We start from the raw sequence: 17,326 nt of genomic DNA, 5'->3' as shown, positions 1-17,326 counted from the left end.
AGATATTAAAAATATTATAAAATAATATAATATAATTAATAAAGTAATTTATTAAAATAATAAAATAGAATAGATAACACTCATAATGCCCAAACTACCGCAAGTACAATATTCTAAAGTGACTGGAATTGATTCTCAAAAAAAAAAAAAGTGACTGGAATTAATATATAAGGTTTGATTTTTGCAGTTTTGATATAAGACTATAAGAATAGACGTGTAGGTAGCAAAGTACGAACTTTCTAGCTACTTAGTTTCAATTTCGTCGGCACCATTTTCAACCACAGGAAATTAAATTAATGTTTCTCGACCTCAAGCAGATTGCATGACCTTTCTATCCCTCTCTTCCTCCTCATCTAAATTCCCTTCCAAAACTTTCAATTACATACATACAAAGCTAGCTATCAATTTTTTTTCAAGAAGTGAGACATCTCGATGATCCAAAAACACCAAAACACACGCATGGATTATGTAAAGCACTCAATTGTACTGGAATTGATTCTCAAAAAAAAAAAAGTGACTGGAATTAATATATAAGGTTTGATTTTTGCAGTTTTGATATAAGACTATAAGAATAGACGTGTAGGTAGCAAAGTACGAACTTTCTAGCTACTTAGTTTCAATTTCGTCGGCACCATTTTCAACCACAGGAAATTAAATTAATGTTTCTCGACCTCAAGCAGATTGCATGACCTTTCTATCCCTCTCTTCCTCCTCATCTAAATTCCCTTCCAAAACTTTCAATTACATACATACAAAGCTAGCTATCAATTTTTTTTCAAGAAGTGAGACATCTCGATGATCCAAAAACACCAAAACACACGCATGGATTATGTAAAGCACTCAATTGGAAACCCTGCTCTACTCTTATTCTTCCTTTTTGGGTTCTTTTATCTCTGTATTTGGTCCTCCTCTATCACAAATTCATTCAGTGTGTTCCAAAAGGAGTCTCTTTCTGCACTATCAAACACGGTAAGTTTCAACTTTCAAGCTTATTCCTTCATTGATTTCACAAACATGCATATGGGTTGTCTTAATTTTGTACAAAAAAAAAAACTCAAAATTCTTTTAATTCTTACAGTCCAACATTCATGTCCCTCAAGATGACCTCGAAGAAGCTTTATCCAAAGCTTCAATGGCAGACAAAACGGTCATTATCACTATCCTAAACAAGGCCTATGCAGACCAAGACATCCAAGCTGACACCACCATGCTTGACCTTTTTCTTGAGAGCTTTTGGCTTGGGGAGAACACTAGGCCACTGCTTGGCAACCTTTTGATCGTGGCAATGGATCAGACGGCCTACGATCGCTGCCTGTTTCGACGGTTGAACTGCTACATGTTGAAAACGGACGGTTTGGATTTTGGGGGAGAAAAAGTTTACATGTCCGAGGATTTCATCAAGATGATGTGGAGAAGAACTCAGTTTCTCGTAGAAGTTCTTAAGCGTGGCTACAACTTCATTTTCACGGTACGCTACTATTTTTTTATATAGTTAGTGAATAGTTAGTGAATGATATTAGAGGTAAACCAAACACAACCAAAAAAAAAAAAAAAAACTATAACACATGGAATGTTACACAATACATTTACACAATCAATCATTAAAAAAATATTAAAACTATGACTTAATTACGCTATTTTCGATCAAGTTATTTTTGAAACTGCGTATAATATAAACTATTCTATAAACTATGGTTAAAATTTAAAAATGTACCATTGGCTTTATAATTACCTAAGATGTTTTAGTCTCTTAGAGTAGAAGCTAGAAAGTAATACTTTTGAAGTGAACTTAAAGTTTGCACTTGTAATAAAATTTATCGATTCCTCTCATTCTACTTAATTAATAAGGAAAAACAAAAGTTAACACCATTAATTAGATAGTTTTTGGTTGATAATGTCAATGGTTGGATGGAATTTAAAAAATAATGATTGAAATATGATATAGGGATGTGAATACAGCTGTGAGCCTGTGATTGACTCTTTGGTTAGGAATATTAATGTAGGATACGTATCTCGGAATGTTTTTTTTAATATTATTTGTTTCTTTCTAAGGAGGAGTTATATTTTATAAGAAATGAAAATATTAGGATATGATTCTATGGCAATAATTCATATTAAAAAAAAAAAAAAAAAGTACAACATCGATGTGACGTATCATTTTTGCCAATAGTTTGTGATGTAAACGTGGGCCTTTATTTTTTGACTCTCTGGAACAAGGAATACGTGGGCCTCTAAGTTTAAGCATTTCATGATGCCAGTTGTCATGTGAAAATGATTTTAAATGGTTTTTGTACTTTTGTTTCCTAGGATGGGGTTCATGCCATTTGGATTTTTCCGGTGTAATTTTTTGGTATGTCAAGAATTAGCAATAAACTAATTATATCCCGTTTCTCAAAATAAAAAAGACTAATTATATCCCAATATAATTCAATTAAAATTTGATTAGCCCACCTCAAAAAGGCTTAGTATTGGATTAACTTGGCAAAAACAAGCTGTCTTTGACATTGGATCGGTTAAGTGTTCGACAGAGTGGCTAATATGGCCTTTGGGGGCAGCGCGGCTCAATAACTTTGGGGGTTAGGCGAAAATTTTAAGTGAGATTTTTTTTTTATATTTAAATATTAATTAAATAATATTTATTTAAAATTTTTTATTTAAAATTTATTTATCTTGTTTTTTGAGATGCAAAATTATTAATTGATTATGATAATTTTTTTTAAGCCGTGACTACTTTATACTTTAAATTATAAATTTGTACAAATAAAAATTAATNCTCTCAACTTGAAGAAGAGCCCAAATCTGGTCCCTACATTATGTAATATTGACTAAATTCATACTTATAGAGATTCAAATATATCTTAATTTACGATAAATATGATACTTGTTAGATTTTCTCTTGTTATTTAAAAGATTTTAAAACATTATATCTAAAAAATAATAAATAAATATAACAAAAAAACGTTTTAAAAAATATAACTAAAAAATAATAAACTTTTTCTTTTTTTGAGAGCCAAAAAATAATAAACTCAAACCTTAATAATTAATAAGTTGGCTGTGCTGGATAAAAAGATTAAAAAAAAAAAAAAAAAAAAAAAGGCTTATGACTCATGAGATCTCATGAAAAATCCAACCTCACTCACACATTTCCCCAAACATCATGATCAAAGTTACACGTTTACTCAAGCCACACCACATGATCAGACTTCAAACCCCAAACCCTATGGACTTTTGTCTTCAATTCTTTTAGTTTTAACTTTCCCTATAGCCTTCGCCTCTCTCTCCCTTTGTTATTTCTTCCACAGTTTTCAAACAAAGAGCAGTCTCCTTCCAAAAATTTTCAACAAATAAAGAAGAAGCAGAGGTAGATGCAGATGCATATGCAAAAGCCAGAAGCAAATTTGTAGCTTTTCTTCCATAGTCTTCTATTCTATTCTTTTTTTCTTTTTCTTTTTTTACTTGTTTTTTTTTTTTTTTTTCTTTTTCTGAGAAGATTTGATGTTGGAGATTATTTTGAGCAATGTTTTTCATTTTTTGGGAATTGTCAAACTCGATTCTGACTATGCCTGGGTTCTAATCCTAGTAGACACATTTTCAAATTTTTTCTTATTTAAGAGGCATGCTTGAATCGAGGTTGGGCCGTACGGTTCATGCCACAAGTTCTGCATGAACCGGGTAGTCCAACCCTGGTTCAAAGGGTTCACGGAATTACCTATGATGTCCGGTTCTTCAAGCTTAAAAACCAAATTTTTATCCAGTTCTTGATTAACCCGATCAGACCTCCCGGTCCGGTCCAGGTTTGAAAACCTTGTAGTCAAGTGGTACAGGACAATTTACCAATCCTAAACACCAATTTACTAAGTGCAAAAGTCATCGTAACAGAATAAGGGATAAAAGATCATATGAGGCGAAAATGTGGATCAAAATAGTGCCAAAGTAAATATAACACTCCACGGTCAAATCATATATCAATCTACGTATATCAAATAGATAATATTCACTTAGAGTTTGAAAAATTGAAGCCACAAATAAAACAAACTATACATTAATTAACCCATATTCGTATTAGCTACTCTCCATGATTTGTAACATCCCAAGTGAAATGACCACCTTAAATTTGCTGTTACATTAGCCAATCGTTTATAAGAAGCGTACTTCTTGAATCGCTTCCAATCACGAAGGACGGCCTTTAGATCATTCACCTTGGCACTAATACTTTTACAACAATTGGCGTGTACTGTAGCCACTGCCCTCAAATCCCCGCTATCTTGGCAAAACCCACTAAAATAAAGGGTGTCTAAGAACCTTACACTAAGATTTAATTCTCTAATTATCCCCCCTCCAATCAAGTTTAATAACACATCTTGCTCTTTCTGTCCTGTTGAGTTGTCTTTCATGGCATACCATTTTTCTAATAATTTGATGGTCTTATTATTTGATCGGATGTAGTAGAAGCCAGTATTGATAAGATGCTTTTCAGATTGCGAATCACCTAAAAAATTGTCAGTACTAATTTGAAGATCCTTGGTTTCATTTGTACTTAGCCTAACAAGGGGATTCCTTAGCCACATCACATCTGTATCCTGTTACAAAAAGTTCAACCATATAAGAATAGTATAATGTTTAAGAACATACAAATAAAGAGGGAAAAGAAAAAACAAGAGAGAAAAGAAAAGAGCATTATGTTTATGGGCCTATGGCCTAGACTTGATTTGGTTTAGGAAGTTCAGTATTTAACCTTTGCTTATTGTCAATTCATCAAAAGATGTTAGATATGAAAAATAGTATCATATAAGACAGTCTTCTGAGACCTCTCTTGCACAAGATGTGTGGATTTCACATATGTGGATCTCACGAGCTAGAAATGAGAGGATGGTCTCATAATACAAATTCATGAGAGACCCTCTAATTAGATATGGGCCTAAACAGGGAGAGAGTATCATGATATCATCTAATGGAGTACTCCTCTCTTATTTGGTAGATCGCATTACCATATATTAGTGGGAGTTCTTTATTTCGAGAGAAGCGCTCCATGAGAGTCTCATAAGATAATTTTTCCCATCCAACCTAATGCTAATAAAATGGTGCTCTATGAAATGAACTAAATTGAAAATCTAGCTATTTCAACAATCTATTATTCAGCTTAGAAATTAATGAACTAATCTTGAGCAATTTCATTCACTTAATGCTAATAAAATGGTGCTCTATGAAATGAATTAAGTAACACAAACTAAATTGAACATCTACCTATTTGAGCAATCTATTATGCTTAGAAATTAGCAAACTAATCTTGAGCAATTTCACTAAATTTTTTTTCTACTGAAAAATATTATGGATTTGGGGGTTTTTTTTGGGGGGGGGAGTGAGGATAGAGAATATGAGAATGAAAATACTTTGATTACACAATATGTGATTTATTTATTTTTGCCAAGTCACATTTTCCCCCTGAATATATAAAAGACTTTCTTTGTAGAGGAAAAGAGAAAAACAAGGCTACGGAGTATGAGAAAAACTTTGATAGTCCTGGGACTATCTAAGTATCACCCATGGAGTATGGGTTCCATTCCATCTAAAAGATTACAGGGTACAAACAACAAACCCGCAAAGAGGCAACCCAAAAAAAAAAGGCCCTAACGTGTTACAAAAGAAAGCCCAATGGGCTTCTATAAAAAAAGCCCAATCGGCTAAGTTATGTGTTACACATCTATCTCCTAACGTGTTACAAAAGAAAGCGCAATGGGCTTCTACAAAAAAAGCCCAATCGGCTAAGTTATGTGTTACACATTTCAACTCTCTTTTTACGAGCTCGTCTTTTTCTAGTGGAGGATAAGAGAAATTATTCTATATACGTTGGTTTATTAATTTTTAACTTGACCAATTTTTTATAAAAATAGAGTGGCGTTATTTCACACACTTTGTTTCGCACGAATTGCACACATGCACAATTATACATTGAACTCGTCCTGATTTCCAAACTATGTACTTTGTGTGTAACAGTATATATGCACTAGTTATTACCCTTAAAAATAAGAGAAATATTATGTCCACAACAATTTCACAATATTTTCACAACAAATCTTAAATGGTAAGTTGTTATTGACTTTTATGAGTGGGTAAAAAAGTAATCTTTAAGTTATGGACTTACCACTTAAAATTTACTAGTGAAGTGTTCTGAAAATATTTTAAACGTGACACTTCTCTAAAACTAATGAACACAGACAAGTTGATTAGGTAATCATTCAAGTGTTTGTTTGTTTTTGTGTTTTTGTTTTTTTGTGGCTAATGTCACATGTGAATGATTATTATTATTATGAATGTTTAAACTAATTACACTTTTTTTCCTTCTCTGTTTTTGTTTTCTTCTCTTCTCTTATTCTCCTCACCCTCCTCGATTTATCTTTAAAAAGAGTTTTATATGTGAAAAATTGAAAAATCATGGATTTATATGAGAATGGAAAAAATATTGTCATACAAAAAGATGTAATGATGATTTCCCTTTGGAATAAGAATGAAATAGAATTGTAGAGGTGGTAGTGATTAGTGTTGGAGTTAGATTTGGCAAATTATAGTTTTTCATCCTAAACTATCACACCGATTACACTTAACCCCCTAAACTATTGAAGTGCACAATTGCTAGTAATGACAATGATTGCAGAGCCCATGTGAGGAGAGAAAAAATTCAAAAGGAAATGAGAGAAAAATAACAAACAATGAGAGAGAAAATTGTTTTTTTAATGGAGAATGAAAAGAAAAAGGAAAATACAAAAATGAGAATCCTCAAATTTGGAGTTCTCATTTTTTGCTTTAGAAAATAAAAAATGCAACATAAGTTTTCGTGAAAATGCAAATAAAAACCTGAAAATATTACCGAACATCATTTATTTATTATTAGATGTACAATATTACTTTAGTGAAATATGTAAAATCCATTTTAAATAAAAATGTTAAACACAGTCTAAATAACGATAACTTGAACTTGATTAAGTCTAATCAATGTGATGAATGATCTGATTATTTAGATAACAAATGAAAAAGAATATATATATATATATATACACACACACACTAAAAAACAAATACTTTATTTTTTATTTTATTTTTTGAAAATACGTAGATTATTAATCATAGGATGGTGGACTTTGAACGTCATGGTGACCATGTAACACAAAAACAAATAGAAGAAATAATATTATATAATGGGGTTTTATTTTTTATTTTTATTTTGAATGTATTATATAAAAGGTTGGTACAATGATTGAGGGCAACACAAATAATTAGCACAGTATATGATCTCAGTCATAGACATTACCTTTTGAGCATATGGTCTGAGAATTACATGTCCCCACGTTACAGTTTTTACGGTCGAATATGGATACTTGTCTAAGTATAGTCATTGTCTCATTTCGGCTCATATTTAGATCTAACATGTGAAACAAATTATAAGGCTGCATTCCAGCTATAGCTAAATTGTCACTTTTAGTGGTCATCCAGAAAGTTTCACTCTAAAATCAAGCGAAGCTGTAGGTCATAAAAATCCTTGAAAGCTGTAGGTCATAACTCACGATCTCAGTTCAAGTTCACATGTGTACGGATGCGTGTGCAAAATGATGTGTGTATCAGAATTTGACCAATAATGCATAATCCAAACTCCAAAGTTCTTAGTATTGATTAATTTCTCACATGTTATTCTTGTAACACAATTTTTATAGTACACCTTATTATAACTATCTTATGTGGTAAATTATGACTAACTGCCTGCAAATTACATATAAACTAGGGGTGGCAAAATTTGACACAATCCGCAAACTCGACACGACACGACATGAAATTAGCAGGTTATGGGTTGAGACTTAACGAGTTCGTGTCATATTCAGATTGACACGGTTGACCCGTTTAATAAACGGGTTGGGTTAGTATTAAATACATAAAACCTGTTTGACCCGTCTGACTCGTTTAATTAAATGGTATTTTACTAATATACCCTTCAAACTCTAGGTATATAAACTTATTAGTTGTTGTGATTTATTTTCTTTGACATATTGTAATTGATTATTTGTGATATTGAGATATGTTTTAGTTTTGAATGATTATTTGTGATGCAGCTACTCGTTAATTCTGAATTTTATATTAAAAATATTTATTTGTTTGTTTTTTCATAATTTTTTTCTTTTCATTTTGATAAAATTTGATAAACAAGTCAATACGATTGACCCGTTTAATAAATAGGTCGTGTTAGGGTTGAGGAATCTTGACCTGTTTAATAAACATATCAAGTTTGTGTTGACCTATGCAGTCGAATACTCATAACTTGACACAATACAAATCCGACGCGCTAACACGAATCACCACCCCCCCTAATATAAACTCATCACTATTTTTACATTACTCACAATTGGCCATATATAATAGTGGCAGAAAATGATATGGTAAAGGCCGGGGTGGTAGACTTCTTGTCTTGTCACAAAATTCTTAATAGTAAAAGTTGTCACTTTTTATTTTTATTTTTTTATTTATTTTATGACTTCTATTAACTTTATAATATTTCTTTATTATCACAATTATCTCAGCCACCGACAATTCCTTCAAAAGACAAACCAAACATTTTGTCTTATATAGTTATATAGACATGCCTTTGCTCTCCTAGATGACTCTGAAATTTCTAAGCTTTCTTCTCAAATAATCCATCTTGTTAAAAGTAAAGCCCTAGAGAATACTAAACTTAGACACTCAATAAGAACATTCACATAAACCTAAATTATTATTATTTATTTTTTTCTGAACATATAAACCTAAATTTAGACACTCCAACATCAACATGAACATAATCCTCTTTATAAGTTTAAGCTAAGTTTTGGTTTTTTTTTTTAATTATTTTTTAAATAACTTATTTTTTTTACTATTTTGTTAGTCTATTTTTCACTTTACTTTCTACTTTTGTACTATTCTATTTAGATACTATTCTATTTATTCTATTTTAATCACAAACAGATATAACAACCAAGATTGACTACCGACAATCAAGATCAAATACTCACAGTATAAATCAATTATGAATGCAACTGATACAATTGTCTAAATCTCAAATAAAAGAAGGCCTCCACTTGTAAAAAAAAATTATATATATAATATAATTATTTATATATTTTAATTACAAGAATAAAAAAATTTTAATTTTTTTTATTGGTGAATGCATTAAAAAGATCTCATTCTATCATAAATGGCAAGAAAATTAAAAAGGAGAAAAAACAATGCGCTCACTGTCACACCCTACAGTGACAGTGCACACTGCACACAACTTGATACTTGATAGAATGATACTATCATTATGATAGGCTGATAAGACTCAAAAGTTGAGTATATAATATTTTATAATCTAAAAAAGTTGAAAACAATTTCATAACAACTGTGCAAGTGCAAGAGATTTCCGCATATAGCCATTAGCTAGCCCCACCCACACAGCTACACTTCCTACACACTCACTAACCCAGTAACCCACCCACACAGGCCACTCCACAGCCAATGTATACCCACTCAAATTAATATATTTTTTTTATGCAAGCTTTTACTTTATGAGTTATTATAAATTATTACGCTAACTAATAATTTAATGTATATTATATTAATTCAATTGTATTATAGTGATGTTAATTTATTAAATTATATAATAAAAAAAAAAAAAAAAAAGACGAAGGCCATGTCGGCTGTGTGCGTGTGTGTGTGAAGTGAGCTGATTGAAGAGGAAAGAAAGTAAAAGTAGAAATAGAGAAAGTAAAAAAAGAGAGAGCTAGAGAAAGAGAGAGAGAGAGGTAGCTAAAGAAATAATCCGAAATGAACTAGAAGAAAAAGAAAAAGAAGGTAGAGGAAAGGAGTGGGATACGTGGGTGGTGGAGAAAAAACCAAGAGAAAAAAAAGAAGAAAAGAAGAAGAAGAAGAAATGTGTCCAGATGATGTGAAGGGAAAAATAATATAAAAAATTAGAAATTGTAATTAAGAAATGCTATCACAATATTTTCAAAATAAATTTTAAGTAACGGATTGTTATTAGATAATATTGGCGAGTAAAAAAATAATTTCAGTAGTAGGTTCATATTAAAACTAGTAACAACTTCCCACATAAATTTTGTTGTGAAAGTATTGCGTAAAATGTTGTGAATATAACATTTTGCATTGAAAAATATAGTTGTTAAAAAAAGAATAAATGATGATTAAAAAAAGAATAAACAATGAATGAAAAAATAATATTTAAATGAGATAGAAAATGTGATAGAGAATCTGTTGGAAAGTGTATTTGAAAAAGTAGGTAGGTAAAATCTAAATATCATTGTTCATTCTCCAAACAGTACAAAAATTTGGAGAAGCTGCTGAAGATGCTTTAACAATGCACAATAGCATTATTAAACAATGGATGTGAGCATAGTAGAGAGAGTCTTTTTTAAGATAGCAAAAAGTTGTGGGTAATGATGCCCGAAGATGCTCTAACAATGCACAATGGCTTTATTAAACAATGGATGTGAGCATAGTAGAGAGAGTCTTTTTTAAGATAGCAAAAAGTTGTAGGTAATGATGCCCGACTGGCAAGTGGGTTGTTCTAGAATGACATATGCTATTAGCGAAGCAAGTGATGAATAGGTTTCAAAAGCATAGCTTCTGCTGTAGATGCACTAAAAGAGAAGCATATATGCAAGAGTTTTGGTGGAAAAGGGTATCTTAAATATCTTGAAATTGTCATAAGTGCATTTTTAAGAAAACAATACTCAAAATGAGTACTAGTTGTAGTAATTTAATGGTGGCTTCATTTTTTTAAAGAAAGTGCAAATTGTGGGGTTCAGCTACCGTGTAGGAAATCAGATATGCCATTTGTGTGGTTACTTTATACAATACTTGGCAAGAAAGTAGCAAACTAAAGTGCAATTTCTTGATTTTCTATTTTTAGATTCAATAGAATCTATGTTGATTGTTTTTTACCATCAACTTTTTTTTTTTTTTTTGATATCCAACAAAAACATCTAACATTAAACTGAACTGAAGTTCAAAAGATACATATCGTGCTGCACAAGAGCAGCAATTAAGGGTGGAGTATCCTCCACCCATATAATACAATCTGAAACTGACTTAGCATATTTTGCCATAACATGGGCCGCAGAGTTTCCACTCCTACAGGTGTGGGAAATATCCCACTCATCAAAGCAACAAAGCTCTAACCTTGTACCTTCGACCACTTTTAGAATGCTGCTTGGAGACAAGCTGGGCACGCGCACTGCATTGATCACAGACAATGAATCACTTTCGAGAACAATCTTCTTAAGGCCGAGATCCCACGCCAAACGGACACCCTCTTCCACTGCTCTGGCTTCAACTTCCAGCGCTCCTAGTGGCATATCAATCATCTTGCTCATAGACCCCATGAGAAGGCCTCTCTCGTTCCTAATAACCACACCAATACCATAGCTTCCCATCTCACTGAACACTGCACCATTAGTGTTAATTTTATACCAGCCATTGTGTGGAGGTAACCAGGGGCAGTTAGGGAGGGGGGGGATGAGGAGAACCAAGTCTTGATGGTCTTACTGACTTGATTTCCTCCACGTACTCCCTCGCAGCCTTAATAAGCGCCCCCTGCCCTTTACACTGACCACCAAACGTCATAGTGTTCCTGTTGTTCCATAAACTCCACGCTGTAACCGCAAACGCCACCCAATCAATGGAAGGTCGCGCTTCCAATATCCCCCAAACTACATCCACGAACTCCCTCGATGAAGGTGGAACCACAGGCAGTTTAATTTTCGTGTCACACCACACCTTTTCAGCATAACCACAACCCCACAAAATATGCCCAGATGTTTCACTACCGCCAAACAGAATGCAACCATCCTCCTTCCCCACCCCTCTACTTAAAAGCCGGTTCTTTGTAGGAAGAATGTCCTTACACGCGCGCTACAAAAAATGTTTAATCTTACTCGGACAGTGCAGCTGCCATACCACCTTCCAGATGGCTTTCATTTTGGAATTATCAGAGCAGCTACCAAACTCGGGTCTCCTGCTGTCTTCCTTCAACCACTTCAAAGCAACACCATATGCGCTTCTAATGGAGAAACTACCATTGGTAGTGCACCCCCAGATGACAGAGTCGCCCGGTAAGCGAGGGCTAATCGGGATGCTTAAAACTGATGCTGCTTCATGGGAGAGGAAGGTTCCCCCCACCAAGTCTGCATTCCACCCCCTCTTCACCGGGTCAATCAAGTCCGACACCATTTCTACCTCTCCTTGGTACCTTTTTGGGCTAGTCACTCTAAATGAATCCAGCTTTGGAAGCCACCGATCCTTCCAAATATGGAAGTTACGCCCATTACCAATGCACCACCTCGAACCCTTCTCAATAATCCCTTTTGCAGCCATAATACTCCTCCAGGCGAATGATGGTTTTTTACCCAGTTAAGCTTGCCCAAAAGAGCTCTTTGCGAAGTATTTCGCTTTATAAACTCTATGAACTAGCAAGTTAGGATTCTGTTGTAGTCTCCAGGCTTGTTTAGCGAGAAGCGCCAAGTTGAAAGCCTTAAGGTCCCCAAACCCCAAGCCCCCCTCCTTCTTCGGTACACAAAGTTTCTCCCACGAAACCCATGCTAATTTCCTCTCTTTTTCTTTTTGTCCCCACCAGAAATTGCTCATCATGGAGTTCAACTCCTTACATAATGTTTCCGGAAGCTTAAACACGCTCATAGTGTATGTTGGTATAGCTTGTGCAACGGCTTTTATGAGGATTTCTCTACCCGCATTAGATAAGAGTTTACCTTTCCACCCCGCTATTTTCCTCCCCACTTGGTCTTTAATGCGGTTGAACGCTTTCCTCTTCCCCTTGCCTACCATTGGAGGAAGCCCTAAGTATTTCTCGTGGTGTTTAATGATTTCAGCCCCAAATTTCAGCTTCACATGACGCTGAACCTCTTCCTTTGTATTCTTGCTAAAAAATAAGGAAGTTTTCTCCTTGTTAAGTTTCTGCCCCGAATCTTTTTCGTAGTCCTCTAAAATCTGGATCACCCTATCACAATCTTCAACAGAGGCTCTACAAAAGATAATGCTGTCATCCGCAAAAAGAAGGTGTGAAACTCTTGGAGCTCCTCTACTCACCGCAACTCCCTTTAGGTTACCCATACTCTCCTCCTTTTTTAGCATTGCCGACAAACCTTCCGCACACAATAAGAAGAGATAGGGCGAGATAGGATCCCCTTGCCTAAGGCCCCTTGAAGGTACAATCTTGCCTTTTGGTTCGCCGTTTACTGGGACTGAGTAGGTAACCGTACTCACACACATCATCATTAAAGCAATCCATTTCTCGTGGAATCCCAATCTCCTCATTATGGCTTCAAGGTACGACCACTCGACCCGGTCATACGCCTTGCTCATATCAAGCTTCACCGCCATAAAAGCTTCTTTTCCCTTCTTTCTTTGGCCAATGTAATGCATTGTTTCGAAGGCAACCAATACATTGTCTGTAATCGATCTACCAGGCACAAATGCACTTTGAGACTCATCAATCACCTCCTTAAGGACCCCTTTGAGCCTATTTGCAAGTACTTTAGAGATAATTTTGTATACCACGTTACAAAGACTTATAGGCCTAAATTCAGTAATTTTTTGGGGAGAATGGACCTTTGGAATGAGGCAAATATAAGTTTCATTAATACCACATGGCAGTACACCCGAGTTCAAAATAGCCAGCACGCACTCGATAACATCAGGACCGACAATTTCCCAGTACTTTTGATAAAAAATAGGAGACATACCGTCGGGGCCAGGTGCTTTTGTGGGGTGCATCTGTTGGAGAGCGACACGGACTTCCTCTGCCTTGAAAACTGCTAACAGTTCCCCATTCATCCCCTCAGACACCCGATTAGAGATTGCACTCAAACTCTTGTCAAAGCTTGAAGGGTTGTCAGACTTGAAAATAGCAGAAAAATAATCCAAAATAATTCTGTCTATACCTTCCTGGTCTTCAACCCAAACCCCCTAATCATTTAGCAATCCACCAATCCTATTTTTTCTACGCCTTTGACTAGCTGTGGCGTGAAAAAACTTCGTATTGCGATCTCCCGACTCTAGCCACAGAGCCCGCGACCTCTGTTTCCACATAATTTCCTCCTTAGTAAGGGTCTCGTTAATCTCCTTCTTCAGAGTTTTGATTTCCATTGCCTTATCCAGCACTCCATCAATGATTTCCAATTGCTGGAGCTGACCTTGTTTCTGTCTTAAAATTTTATTGACATTCCCAAACACTCTCCTATTCCATCTCTGCAGGCTTTCTTTACAACTGCTCAGTCTGTCCGAGAGCCTAAACTCAGGGTCTCTCCTCAACGGGTCCCAAGCTTCCTCAATTACCTCCCTACACCCCTCTTCCCTAGTCCACATAGCCTCGAAGAAAAACCTCCTTCTTACCGGTTTTTGTGGCTGGTGCCGCCGGAGAAACAAAGTTAGCAGACAATGATCCGAAATAGACATTGCATAGTGGTGCACTCTAGCATCCGGGAACTTCTCCCACCAACTCTCGTTAACCACCATTCGATCAAGTCGGAGCTTTGTTCTTTGCTCCCCAAACCTTTCATTGCACCATGTGTATCTTTGGCCCACAAAACCAAGGTCATAGAGACCACACCTGTTTAAACTATCTCTAAAATCCCTCATTTGCCTTACATCCCTATCTAAACCTCCAAACTTCTCATCAGGATGTACGATTTCATTAAAATCACCAAAAACAATCCACGGCAGGGGACTCTGCACTTTAAGCACTTCCAATAATTCCCACGAGATACTACGCTTCGACGCATCAGGTTGTCCATAAAATCCAGTCGCACGCCAAGGTGGCTCCGACGAATTTTCATGGACCTCCACATCGATGTGGGAATTAGAACAACTTTTAAAACGAACATCCGTACCTTCTCTCCACAACATAGCCAATCCGCCGCTTCTACCGTCACTAGGAACCGTAATTCCTTGAGTAAACTCCAACTTACTCTAAATACCCTTAATTCTGTTAACTCCGGCCTTTGTCTCCGATAAGAAGACCAGCAGCGGGTCTTTCACTCTCACCTCATCAGTGAGTGTTCGAACTGCCAGGAAGGACCCCAATCCCCGACAGTTCCATGCAAAAATACTCATTGGGCTCGGCGGTGCTGCTCTGCAGTCATCGCCACTTCGCCATCCGAATGCTTCTTTCCCACTGTGTTCTGCATGTCTTCCTTCATACCTTTCCTTCGTTTAAGGTCTTTAATGTTGGGGTCTAACTCCTGAAGTGGAGTTGGACCCACTCTCTTTGCTTGAGTTGGGCTTTTCCCTTTATTGTCCGGATTAGCCTTCACTGTTCTTGCTAAACGTTTCCAGTGTTTACTTGATGGGCCCAACTTTTCAGCTATCCACCCATTCTCTTCAACATAGCACATAGCAAGAGGGCCCAATTATGGGCCCATGTTGGTTGGGCCTCTTGCTTTAGCTTCCTTCTTTATGGATGGCGCCAACACAGCCACCTGCTCTTTGACCGCTTCCTTAGGATGACCTGTCTCCCACTGCATGCCAACTAGTGGTTCAGCTTGGTCAATGATCATAACTTTATCCTGGCTTCCCAAAGAAGCTTCTGTTCTGCCTGACTTTCCCACACCCTCTTGAAGGTTTCCTTTCCCATGTATATTTTCTGACAGGTTAAGGTGGAGGGCTGTGCCAACCTCTCCTTGCATCGGGACACTCTTCTGCAAACTTGTCTTGTCCACCCCGTGATCCATACCAACCCCCGCCTCCTTCCTCGGTTGTTGTGTCAACACCAGTGCACTTCCCGTCCTTTCCTCTGTTTTTTCCGAGCTTCTTTCGGCCTCAGTTCGTACCCCCAGTTTGGACCCCACAAAACCGTTTCGTCGTATCGGTTCGCCCCTCAGCCAAGCTCCGTATTGGAGACAGCTCGCCCCTTCATCACTGCTGTGTCCGTGACCCTCAGTGCAGTCTTTTAGAGCATGGTTGAGGAGTCCGCACCTGTAACAGAAGTTGGGGAGCCTTTCGAACTTAAAACTTACCCACCTACTCTCGCCACTTTCAATGGAGATTTTCTTACCACGCAGCAAACGTTTTGTCGCATCAATACGGACCCGTACCCGGAGACACTTTCCCCATTGTACACCAGACTCTGGTACATCAACATCCATAACCATTCCTAAGCTTGATCCAATGGCCCACCCGGTTTCCTTCGTCCTGCACTTCAACGGGAGATTGTAGATCTGGACCCAAAACGATGCCCACCTAAGATCAATCTCTTTTGGAGTAAGTTCTCCATCGAAATCTTGAATGAGCACTAGCTGTTTTTCGTAGCTCCAGGGGCACATCTCCATCACTCTCTTTTTATCTTTTTCATCCCCAAACTCCACCAAAAAGAGATCCTCATCTATCTCAGAGATTTGGACCCCTTTATTTGGCTTCCATAACATTCTTAAATTCTTCCTCAGAGCATCCAGGTTAATACATCTTTGGGTTAAAATCTTCATTACAGCACAGCACTTGCCTACCTCTTTTGCTGCTTTAGTGCTACTACTATCAATCACTATTCCTACATCTTCCTCTTCAGTAAAAGTCAGCTTTTTCCATAACTCCTCTAGCTCCTCCGCCATCCGCTCCTCTTTTCGTGGAGAAAAACTCAACAGAGGACGAGGTGGACAGAGAGAACACGCCACGACCTCACTCAACGGAGGTACCACACTTCTTGCAAGCGAACGCTGCAAGACAAAACCTGCTCTACGCGCCTGAGCCCGAGAGCACAGTATGTCATTTTTTTTTTTACCATCAACTTAAAGAGCCAAGATGATAATAAGTTTTGTTTGGGTAAGGTGAGATTTGTACCCAAATTCTTTAGTCGAATATATCAAATTTTTATCATTTTTGAGTTTACTAAAACTCCCCCACGCTAACTAAAATCCTTTTCTAACTAGAGAAAAATGTAACAAGAATAATAATAAATGATCTTGGTTTGAGATTTGCGCATTTTTTCCATATGAAAACTATGCTCATTGGTTCAAAACACAATTAAAGAGAGAGAGAATTTGCACATGCATTATTCTCAAAGGAATGAGTAGATTGCTTTGTTAAGTAGGTCCCCCATCCTATTGGATGGTTACAATTGAATTCAATTGGCCATTGATTAAACAGTGAAAGAATAGATGCCAATTTGAGTTTCAAGAACAAAATTTTCTTCTTCCTTATGCTACAGCCTCTCAAACAAAAGCATCTTTCTTAATAATTTGCAACTTGAAAGCAATAGAAACTGAGATTGGTCTGGCAATGGATAAATTAGGAAGAAAAA

At 36.2% G+C, this 17,326-nt stretch overlaps 1 long non-coding RNA gene and 1 other non-coding gene across 2 annotated transcripts; one reads left to right on the top strand and one right to left on the bottom strand.

Moving 5' to 3' along the window:
• The first annotated feature begins 535 nt into the window (after nt 1-535).
• LOC136061474 (uncharacterized) lies at nt 536-1,367 on the top strand. The gene is made up of 2 exons (XR_010627720.1): nt 536-969; nt 1,079-1,367. It is a non-coding gene; the product is annotated as an uncharacterized LOC136061474 (long non-coding RNA).
• Nucleotides 1,368-3,934: 2,567 nt separating this feature from the next.
• Nucleotides 3,935-4,892, bottom strand: LOC112030180 (uncharacterized protein At1g28695). The gene is made up of 2 exons (XR_010627721.1): nt 4,809-4,892; nt 3,935-4,691 (listed from the first exon to the last, which is right to left on the bottom strand). It is a non-coding gene; the product is annotated as an uncharacterized protein At1g28695 (transcript).
• Between the last annotated feature and the right edge of the window lie 12,434 nt (nt 4,893-17,326).

This window comes from Quercus suber, unplaced genomic scaffold, assembly GCF_002906115.3.
Source record: "Quercus suber isolate HL8 unplaced genomic scaffold, Cork oak 2.0 scaffold_29, whole genome shotgun sequence".
Taxonomy (NCBI): domain Eukaryota; kingdom Viridiplantae; phylum Streptophyta; class Magnoliopsida; order Fagales; family Fagaceae; genus Quercus; species Quercus suber.
This window is presented reverse-complemented; position numbering and strand designations above follow the sequence as displayed.